The sequence below is a fragment of the Melozone crissalis genome, unplaced genomic scaffold, assembly GCF_028551555.1.
Source record: "Melozone crissalis strain CALT ecotype California unplaced genomic scaffold, PUWL_Pcris_2 ptg000029l_1, whole genome shotgun sequence".
Classification (NCBI taxonomy): Eukaryota; Metazoa; Chordata; class Aves; order Passeriformes; family Passerellidae; genus Melozone; species Melozone crissalis.
The window spans coordinates 4,207,633-4,219,415 of NW_026535807.1; the positions used below are offsets into that span (position 1 = coordinate 4,207,633).

The window sequence follows — 11,783 nt, forward strand, 5'->3', positions numbered from 1 at the left end:
GCTTTGGCTGTAAAAATGACCAACACAAGTGCCTGTACTCAAACATTAAATTATACTGTAATTAATAAAGACAGTTAAACTGTCTACTAGCAACAGCAATTTAGGTAACCACATTTGATCGGCTATAAATTGTAACTACATTAAAATTCCAGAAATATTAGCAATATGGATTACTTGATGGAAATAGGTGCTGATCACTAACTCTCCTATTTTACAACGGAAGCACAGGTCATGTTGGCCACAAAACTGTGGGCGAAGATCAAGGCTGAGTACTTTTAATCTTGTGAAACAAGCAATTACAAATAGTTGCATCGATTTGTTAAAAAGCTTTAGGTGACATAAATTGTTTCCTGTTTAGCTTATTGCTCTGATACATAAATGTCAGCGAGTATAATATTAATTAGGGTCACAGAACAACAAGGGTCGAGTGATATAGTGTCTGATCCGGGATGTGTCAATCCTTTGTGGAGGCAAGAGCAGCGCCGGCCCCTCCGCGCTCAACGCCTCGTTTTATGTGATGACAAAAGAAAGCAAAGGAAACTGTATTTTAATATGTGAAGTAATTACTTTAGTACTAGTATAATTTTATGGTTTTGGATAAATTACAGTGTTTTCATTCTCCTTCGCTTGCCACATAACATAAAAATCCACATATAGCATCAATAAAATAGAATACTGTTTATAAAGGCTTTCTGCTGCACAAGACCAACACTATTCCTCCTAGCAGATGGAAACTAAGCACACATTTCAGTCTGGTGTGTGTTTCTACACTTAATATTTTTTTTTTAAACTGAAAAATGGGCTGTGCAGGTTATTTACTTAACATAAATCAAATGTATCATATACACTGTTTCTTTGGATTGGCATCCGACTTAGAAAAATACAGTAAGGTCCTGAAAAATCTGGAGAAAATTTATTAAATATGATTTTTACTGTAATAGAATATTAATGTAACCCAATGCTCATTTCCCATTAAGTTGATCCCTTTTTAATACACACATGCTTTTTATTATTTTGCACTCATGCGAAAATTCCACATTCAGAGAGTTTCCATCTCCTTAGGAATGTCTCTGGCAAAGGCACAGTAAGAAATCTTGCACTGAAAAAAAAATAAAGAAAAAATAGACAGCAAATATCGACCGATAAGATGTGGCAAAGTGCTGATGAACTGAAGCAAAAGCCAATGATATAATAAAGGGTAAAAAGGCATTCAGCGCTGTGAGGGGAACAGGAGAAACAATTACACTTTAAACCCCTCCTTCTCACTGCCACTGTACCACAGCACAGATGAAAATGTTTGATTTGCAACATAAAAGATTCATTAATTACCACTTGAATATTTAAAGCTATTTTGCAGACTAACAGAGGTAGATAAAGCACTGAATTAAAACCTCTAATAAAATTGTAAAAATATTTCTGCAAGTTTACCAGCATCGCAATTCCTCCCGGTTTAGGGAGCCAGGCTTGGCTTGTTCAGCAAGGAATTATTTCGTTTTTGAGTGGGTATTTGAGGTAAGATGGTGTGATTGCATGTGGCTATTTATCTCTCTTTCTCAAATGTTTACAAAATACTTATTTGGATGCTCTCCCTTCACTCATGGCTGCCCTTCATGGGAGAAGTGGCTTTAGAGAACAGAACAGTGGATAGCAAATGTGGCTGAGCCACTCATTAATTTTAATACAATTCCATATACAGCAAAAACACATCTAATCATAACTCTGGTCTAATGCTCTCTTTGATATGATAAGGGCGGGGTGGGGGGGCTAAAAAAATCTGTTAATCCTGTTATGATTACCATTGTTAGCCTTAAAAAAAAATTAAATAAAGCAGCATCCTCTGTTGCAAGTGTGGAGAACTCATGCCAATGGTAGGAATGAACATCATGGAAAGCATCTCTGTAACCTTGTGGTAGACCCTGAATTTACCCCATGGAGTAAATACCCTCTGGAATTATGGGATATTTTGTTGAAATTTGGAGATTATCAAGAGCAAATGATGGGTACCCCACACAGAAAGCATACTGTAACTTAAATAAAAATTAAGGATATATATTCATTTGCACAACTTCAGCCTGTGGGCAATACAGCCTTAAAGTGCTCTGAGCCCCTCACCAGGCAATGTAAATCTTGGTGGCTCAGGAGCTGAATCTGACACTTGACAATTGCATATGTTAATTTTTACCTATTTGCATTCAGCTGGCAGTCAGTTGTTTTTTTTTTTTTAAAAAAAAACCATTTTCTATTTTTAAACAAGTGACTGTTTGAAATCCACCACAGTGCAGCGAGGGCTTGATTGCAGGCTGAGGGTTGAAAGATACAGCAACAGCACTTTTAACAGTACGTTAACGATGATGAGTAGAGCCAAAATGTATGGATTTAATTAGAGAAAAACAGTTACAGCTCTTTCTCATTGTCATTAATTTATGCAGTTAGCCAACGAAATTCAAAAAAATGTCCAGTTATATTTGGATGCACCCTTCACACAACTATTCCTGTTTTTGTTGCGCGTCCACACCCGTTAAAAGGATTTTTAAATCATTGCTCTGTACTTGGCTGTGAAATGCCTGATTTCAGATGTTCTGGGCAGGCCCAGAGTGCCCGAGGAGCTGTGGCCAGCCAAGGGACCCCTGTCTCAGCAGCACTGTCTGCCATCACCTGCACTGCACCAACAAACCGTAACATCCAGGGCAGTCACTCCCAGCCCTGCCAGAAAGGAAAGGGCGTGCTCAAAATACTTCAGGCCTTGCCCTTGCTTATTGTTTTTGGAAAGTCTTTTGTTTTCTTCTTTTGGCTTTGGGGTTTTTTTGTTGGTTTTGTTTTGTTGGGTTTTTTTTTTTTTGTTCAACCCACTAGTTAATGTTCATTTGTGCTGGGCACAATAAAAGCCTGAGCCTGTCAGTTTATATCAGACGAGGGGAGGAGCAGTTGGTGATGTTTGAAATATTTTAGACTTTAGAAAAATTCTTGTAGGTGTATTTGCTGTGTTAAAAAAATAGATTGCTCCTAGTAGTTTATAAATAAATTGATGTCTCCTAGCAGTTTATAAATATATACATATATAAAAATATATCTATAAATACATATATATATATATATATATAAAATATATATATATATATTCCCACATATCCTTTTAATGTGCTTTGATATGTATATAAGAATGAGGTTATGCTAAATAAAGCCTCCTAAAACTTAAAAAGGGGGAAATCCCAGGCACTGCAGACCTGCCCAGCCCTACCTTGTTGGGTACAGATTTCCACATGGTTATTAGGGAATGGCAGGAACTGGCTGTGACCTGGCAGTGGCTCATGCCACTCTCTGCCTCTAATATTGAGAGCAGTCAGTCCTGTGTATTCCAACAGCAAACGTGCACACACAAACATCCATCACATTTTTGGCTTTGCTGCCTCTGCAGGCAGGCAGGAGGGGAAAATTGTATTCACTGGCCATGAAATGAATTTAAAACAAAAAATCAGAGAAATAAAAAGTGAAGTTTTTTTATTATTTTGGCAAGAACTGGGGTTTATTTTTCACTTACTTGTTGGGTTGGGTTTTTTCCCCTGTTTCCTAGACGTACTGGACAGACTTGCACTGTGCATAATTGCATGGGCAGAGTCTGGAGAGCTTTCCAAACACATGATGTTTATACCTCATGCTCACATTGGCTATTTTTAAATATGGCTACTTTCTGCTGCATTTTCAAAGCTTCTCCTGACACCTCATGCAGTCTGGAGCACTCTCACCTGTTTACACCACCACCAAGTGCTGGCAAACTCAAAACAAAAACATCTGATAAAAATCAAATATTATGTTGCTAACTGCAAAGTTCGTTTCCCCTCTGAAGTCCGTCTTTAATTATAAAACCCGCATAACCCATTTCCTTTGGTGTGCAGAAAGGTGTGTAATTAAACTATCAGCATAATACCTTTCTACATGTAAAACCTGCACTTATGAACTTTAACTGCTGAATAAAAACTCCTATTACATGACCATTAAGTATTATGAATAAAGCAAGTCATTGTAGTACTTGATTAATTTTTATGCACTAACCATTGTGTTCTGCACAAATTTGGTTTCTTTGGTTTCTTTTTTTGGTAGTTGTCCCTTCTCTCAGCCATGCTGGTGGATCAGTCATCTTCACCCACATCCAAGGTTGTGCTCCATCCCTCCATGCTCCTCTCCTGCCTGTGGCCATGGCCAGGGCTGTGTGGCCTTTCTGTGGTCATCATGGAGGAGGAGGGAGTTTTGCTCTGTCTCTGTGACATCCCCAGTAGATATTTCAGTGGTGCTGTGCCAGTGAAGGGGCACAGGAAGGCAGTGGGACCAGGTTCCTTCCATGGGAGAGCTTGGTGCAGGACTGAGCCCTGACTCCCTTGTCTCATCTCTGACTGGGCTGGGGAGTTTCTGTCAGCTGGGTGGCTTTTAACTGATAAGGAAAATCAGATTTGTCTTCTTTCATGTGGATGTGGCAGCAGACCCTCAAAGGACAGCCTTTATATGCTGCTTCTCTTTATAGGACCCCAGAAGCTTTGGCTTGTATCTGTTACCTCCCTCCCTGGTTCTCCCAAAATTGTCTCCGCCACACACCAGCCCCTTGCCAAGAGAAGTGGGAAAGGAAAAATAAACATCCCAGCTAAAACCCATAACTCCAAACCCCTAATTGTCAGCAGGACAGAGTGTGCCAAGAGGCTGAGGAGGATTCTGTGGTGCTGGTCCTGTTTGCCAAGGAGCCTGCACCCCACAGCCCAGAGGACATCTCCAGGACATCTCCTGCCCTACGCGCAAACATTCAGGCCCCCGAGCCATCATTCATCAGCTCCTTGCAGCCACGCTCCCATATGCTGCCTGATGATTATATTGAGGCTGATCTTTGAAGTCTGGAGTCAGGAAGTTTAGCTCAGTTATAATCAATAGCATTTCCAGCTCTTGGAAATCTGCACTAACCACTCAAGGCAGCCAGCCCGCATTATGTCCTTGTCATATGTATATATTTGCATGTTCATTAGCCATGTAGTAGCACAGCTGTATGTGGTTTCATTTAGCTTTTAATTATCTTCTTTGGGTTAGTGTTTTCATCTCTACCAGACTTAGCAAAGAAAAGAAAATCACTTAGGCAAAATAAATGCTGCTGAGCGGGTCTGGGGCAAGGAGTGCTATTTCCTTGTGCATCCTACTGTTCCATTGCAAAAGAAATGTTTGGTTCAAAAGTTCCAACTTACATTAATAATAAATCTGTCTCTTCATTTCCCCCATCATTTGCTTATCTTATTCAGGTGGTTGTGGGTGTAATTTTTCATTTGCAGCAGGTGTTTTTTTACATATTAGATAAACTTCATCCTCACAATCCTTGGCATGGATGTTTGTATTTGCTCCAACAGCTGCTGTTCCAAAGCTCGCTCGCACACAGATCAAGGCATTCTCCTCTTTTGATGGAAGTGACTCATACCTCAGATGAGCTGAAAAAAATACCATGGTCAGCTGCAGACACCTGCATTCATGCTCTGGGTTTAAAAGTTAGGATGTGGGTTCAAGCTAATTTTGTGCTCTTCGGGTTTTTATATGACACCCTTTATTTTGGTTTCTGAGAAATTTCCATTAGTGAGAACAAAACAAGGTGACTAATTTCTGTGCTGAACTTTCTTCTCCTTTCCTCCCACCCCACCCAATAAACAAAGAAAAAAACCCTGTGATTTATTTCATTCACTTCAATTACTTGTAACAAGGCCAGCCCCCGGGGTCAGAGGCTCAGGGGTCATCCTTGGTTTAACAAGCACTGAGGTTATCTGTGCAGACTGGGGTAGGATGCTGAGCCCCCTCCTCAATGCTCCTGTCCCTGGTGTGCACTGCATCAAGGCCTAGAGGAAGTGTTGATGGAGAGGCCAATCTTATTTCACAGGAGGGACAATGAGAACTGACCTTCTAATGAGCAGTGCCTTGGGAGCAGCCTTGGTGAGAAGGATGGTGCTGCAGGAGTGGTGCTCACAGAGCTTCAGCCAAATTCAGCCAAGTGCTCTCAGTACCATGGGATGGATGTAACTTCCTGTCATGCTCCAACCACAGCACAATCTCAGCTCTGCTGTCTGAAATTAGAATTTTTTTTTTTCTCTCTTACAAACATACTGGTGTAGAAACACAGACATGGCAAGAACCTGGAACTCCTCCACTGCTGGCCATTTCACAGGGCTGTGGGCTTCTCCTTGGCTACTGGAGGATAGCACTGGCCTTCTGCAGGGAAACACACCACCTGACTGATTTACTGATCAGCTTGTGCTCTTTAAAAGAGCCCCTTGAATCAACTCAGGGCAAAAGTCACAGTTAAAATGTGCCCACTACTACAGGTATATTAGTCCACCTTCATCCTTACTCTAAGTGATCTCTAACAGCCTCTTAATGTTGAGCAGAGCACGTATCAGGTGGATGAGCTAAACAAAGACCTACCTGGCTCTTTCAGCGGTGGTTGCTGGCATTTTACTGCCTTTCCCAGTATTATTTTTACTTCTTGGTTGCAAGAGTGAGACACACTCGGTGCTGATGCAAGGAGGCACAACCTCACTGGAGCTGACAGTTCTGTTTTCCTGTTACACCAGTGGTTTATTTGGAGAGGAATTCCCAACTGTCTGTTGGAGAATTGGAGCCAGGCAGCTGGGAGCAGATGGTGTCTTATCAGAGGGTGATAATTGTTCATGAATTAGACTCCTCTGCATCACCTTCCTCTCACAGACCCAGAGCAATATGTGGAGCCGGCCTCTGCTTGCCATTTCAGCAGCTCTCCTGTAGCAAGCAAAATATATTTTTATAGTTTGCTTACCTTGACACTTCCAACATTTTCCCAGCAAGCTGAAGGTGTAATTAAATGACATGCCAGATGCTGGTGTGCTTTATATTATACCACCTCTCAGCTGGGCTAGCGAAAGGGAATGAATGGAGTCTTAAGACAGCTCTCCTATAGATAGTTATTATCTCTTTTCAATAAAGAATGGGTAAGGTTGAGCAGAATGTCAGTAAACCTGTAATTTTCTAGCCTTTCAGTTACCTCTGTTCTTCTGATCCACCAGTGATGTGAAGTTTTGTTGTACTTTGTTCCGTCAATTATGGCATCACTCCAAGAAGGTGGCGGGCTCCTGCCTCGCATATGCATATTTATGATAAGGTATGTTCTGATCTTCCTGTTGTGCCTGAAACCAGGTGTTCTGGGCCTTTTGAGGTGGCTTTGTAGCATGGCCTCTTTTGGGCAACGAAGCTCTTGGAGTGAAGCTTTTTAGCTGTAGGCTGAAAAAACAAAAGCTTGCTGGGAAAATGACAGCAAAGGTTCATAACTTCAAACTTAAAGAAACAGAATTATTTTTGTAACTTTAATAATAGGATTTCTAGAATGTATTTGCTTACTTCACTGTATCTGCTACCTCAGAAGATGGATCTGGTGTATCTCTTGGCTGTTGCACTCCGGTTTTAAACTATTCAGTTTCCAGCTTTGCAGGACACCAGCCCAGTTTTCAGGGAGATAAGATGTTGGCTGACACAAAACAAACTTGCCAGTGAGATTTATTTACTTACTTGGAAGTGGAAATGTTGTTTTAATAATCCAGCCAGCCCAGGAGTGGAGGTGTTGAACATTCTCATGGCTGCTCCAACCCATGGAGAAGGGTTTGCTGTAGCTTGGTGTGGTCCCCCCTCTGCCTGCAAATTGTGCTCTGCATCTCTGCATGGAGAGCAGGCAACCGAGCCTGGGAAGGAGGGAACTGCAGGAGCAAGGACTGTTTTTCTTTCCCAAACTTTGACAATTCTTCATCTAGATATTTATATTTATCAACAGCATGTGAGACAGAATGTTTTAAGACCAGTGTTTTTAATGGGTTGGTGAATCCTGGTTGTCTGGAGGGTCAGTGGCACTGGCCAGCCCCAGCTCACAAGGAGCAGCGAACAAGGTTCTCCTCTGCTCTTTTGGGGAGAGATGTTCCATTTGACAGAAGAAAGCAGCAGCCTGAAACTTTCACTTGCTGTCAGTTCAGTGAGTGCAGGGCACCTCTTTCAGAAGTGAGGTGTGTTCATAATTAAAGATTAATTTACTAGCACTAAACCCAAAGCTTTCCTCAAAGTCTACTGTCAACAGACATGCTCCCTTTCAGTGACATTTGCATTTCTAATTGGGGCTGCTTATTACCAGAAAGCTTCTGCAGCTGAGATTTAATTTTGTATATTTACTGGTTGTTCTCTTCAACCAGTGCTCTGCAACTGGCATCACCCAGTTTCCCTTCCAGGGTGTGTGTGCCTCTGAGAGGGCACAATCCAACCTCCCACATGGGCAGGAGCATGAGCATGTCAGGAAGCCACAATGTGCCTCAAGACAATGTCTTGTCAGTGAGAAATGCTAAAAAGATCAGTCCATATAGAGCAGCCAGACTTGGAGGAGCAAGATCAGAAATGGAGAAGGCCAGCCTCTGCTTTTGTGCCATGGCTAATGTTTTCTCTGTTCTTTCAAACTGGAATATTTCTACTTCAGAAAATACATTTAGACTTAGAAATCTTGATAGGTATGTGAATCACTTTCCTTCTCTAATTTACTGATTGATATTTTTTTCTTTTGTCCTGGAAGAACTGATATTAAGGACTCTATTTAACAAGTTGCAGCACACCTTTTAGATCCTTAGTGACAGGAAATTGCTAATAAATTGGCTTCCATGTCATGGTGCTTCCCATCCCTATTTCCTGCTTTAGGGTAGGTATGAAAATCCAAGGGCAAAGTCCTGTACAAGCCATAAGAGAGACAGTACCTGCCCAGAAGAGATTGCTGCTGGAATAGACAGGAAAGAAAGGAAATATTATTATTCCTCTTTAACAGATGGGAAACCAAGGCGCAGAGAGTTGAAGAGGCTTGCCAAAAGTCAGACAGAAATCTGAAAACAGCCAGGAACCGAATCCAGGTCTGCTGAGACTCAGGCCAGTGCCTTAATCACTCGACTCCTCATAGTTATTTTATTTCTGCAGTTGTTATTCACTAGGATAGACTATGAAATTTTTGCCTCTAGCTATAGCTACAGTGCTCCTACAGCATCTTCCACCCTCCATGTAATTCCTCTCCCTTTTTTTTCCCCATGTGTGTCAAAAAAGTCCCTCTCCCTGCTTATGAAGGTGGTCAGCAAAGCTCTGCCTTCATTTGTGTGCTCCAGCCCTGACTTGCTTCACAAACAAATTCCTTTCTTTTCCAACATAGATTCCATTTGCCCACAGCCCTGTGACAATTCCTGCCTGGTGCTGAAAGCGCCGTGGTTCTCTACAGAACCTTCACAAGGGTGCTGTGAAAACCTCCCAAAATGAGATGCTCAATCCTTGGACAGGAAGAATTTGTGGGTGCTCCCACACATTCCAGCCCAAAGCCTGGCCACAGACCCTGCACACAGCTCAGGGCTGCAGGAGTTTAAGCAAAGAGCTTATGCAAATCCTCTCCTATCCATCATGGAGGGGAGTCCTTCATACTTCAGGAATGATGGGAGAAACAATCTATCGATATTCCGTAATGAGCATAAATGCCCTTTATAAATTGTTTCCCTTTTATTGACTCTAAAGCAAATGTAGCCGTGAATGCTGTACATTAATACATTTTATACCTTCTAATGGTTTGATGGCCTCATATATCCAGTAACGCTAAGAATAATCATTAGATTGTAAGGAGTGCAAAATATGTTTTATCACTTGAAAATGGAATTCCTTCTTGAAAGGTAAAACCAGTGGTAGATCATTGATTTGAAAGGTCAGGGTTAAAAAGCTTATTAACGACTGGGTTAAGCTCTAGTAAAATTCTTTGTTTTACTCAGCTGTATGAAGCATTTAGCTAAGTGAGACTCTTCATTAGGACATTAGTGCTTTTATACTAGCTGTGTAAGGTAAGAATCAGTAATTTCCAGCTTATGCTCAGAAAAAAGGCATCGAAAGTGGCACACACTCCAAATAACACTAGGTGACACGTGGCCGTGGGTGCAATGGAAAACAACTGCTGCAGCATCCAGGGGTGGGGGGCAGCTGGTGTGAGCAATCTCTACCTCTCCCTGTCCTGTGTGGGGACCCCCAAGCAAGCCTTGGCCAGGCACATTAATCAGGTTATCAGATATATCAGGTTATCAGACACATCATGTTATCAGATGTATCAGGTAGTACACCAGATGACCAGGTAGAAATACTGGCTTGGGTTCCAGATGCCACACAATCGTGTCAGGATGCCACAATGCTGAGTTAGTGAGCCCCAGCTCCCTACAGGGGTCTGGATTAGCTAAAGTATGATGTTCACAGGGCTGCAATGCTTCCTGCCTCTGAGACAGGGAGTTTCTGCCCTGGGAAATGTGCCTGTCCCTCCCACCATTCCCTGATGTCACAGCACATGGAGAAAGGCTCTGTATTTTGGGTACAGCAACAGTGCCAGCTCAAGCTCATTGTGATTGCCCTCTATCCCTCTCAGCCATCAAAGCACAGACAGATCCCAGAAGCAAGGCAGGGTGGGACCATGGCAGGGGATGCTGCTCAAGAGTGATGGGAATTTTTGAGGTCATGTGGGAAATGTGGGTATTTCAAGGCCCACATGAGCAGAAATGTTCATGCCAGATGAAAATAAGAAAGGTTGTTGTCCAGCACCACACTGTCTGACCTTGAAGAAGTAGAAATAATTAGGAAGAAATTCTGACCTGTGAGGGTGGTGAGAACTTGGAACAGATTACCCAGAGAAGCTGAGGCTGCTCCATCCTGGAAGTGCTCAAAGCCAGGTCAGGTGGGGCTTGGATCAGCCTGATCTTGTGGAAAGTGTTCCTGCCCATGGCAGAGGGGTTGGAATGAGAGAGGTTCAATCTGGAGAGAGAAGAAAAATAAAATCCCTGTAAAGATCATTAACCATTGGAATGGGTTGTCCAACTATGTTGTGGAATCCCTGAACCTGGATGTTTTCAAGACCTGAGGGGCCACAACCCAGAGCACAACTGTCACCAGCCCCTCAAGGAATGTTCTGTAAAATCCCACAACAGAAAGCAGTGCCAGTGGAAAACGTAGCAAAGATTTCCAAAGATGCCACAGATTCCAAAAGCTGCGATGTCAAAACCACTTTCTGGTTCTGTCAGTTCAGCATTTCCACAGACATTTATTTTGGACAGAACAGAGGAAATCCAGTTGGAAGAGACCTACCAGGATCATCAAGTCCACTTCAGTGCTGACCAAAAGTTAAAGCCTGTCAATGACAACTTTGCCTGTTTGTGAGGCACTGACCAGCCTGGGGCACTGATCACCTCACTTGGAAGATGGTTCCATTGTTCCTCTTGAAGGATCATGAAGAAGATTATTCTCTTGCCAGTATCTTCTTCCTACACTTGTCCTCATCGCTTGCTACTTGTTTCTAACAAAAAAAGAGAGGCCTAAAACTGTGTCATACCATGTTAAGAAGGTTTTTAAATGTTTTTAATGGAACAAAATAACAATACAGAATATAATATCCACAGCATGTGCTTGGTGCAATGTAATTGCTCTGGGATACTCAATTCTTTTCATATAAAGCAGCCGTACCAACACAACCATCAGAACAACTTTAATATTTTATAGTGAAATTAAATTGCAGATTAAAACAGATGGTTTGAACATTTCATTACCAGCCATGGTGCTTATTTGCTGACCATTGGCTGGTATATGTAAACATATAAAAAGCAAAAGAGCCCTTGGATACAAACCATACTCTCCCTCAGCTTTTCATTCATGGTTACAGCATGGTTATGAATGTTATGGATCCAGACAGGGTCTTTAAATGTGCTGAA

At 42.0% G+C, this 11,783-nt stretch overlaps 1 long non-coding RNA gene across 1 annotated transcript; it reads right to left on the bottom strand.

Moving 5' to 3' along the window:
* Positions 1-6,683: 6,683 nt before the first annotated feature.
* Positions 6,684-7,628, bottom strand: LOC128939598 (uncharacterized). The gene is made up of 3 exons (XR_008483237.1): positions 7,555-7,628; positions 7,034-7,269; positions 6,684-6,771 (listed from the first exon to the last, which is right to left on the bottom strand). It is a non-coding gene; the product is annotated as an uncharacterized LOC128939598 (long non-coding RNA).
* Between the last annotated feature and the right edge of the window lie 4,155 nt (positions 7,629-11,783).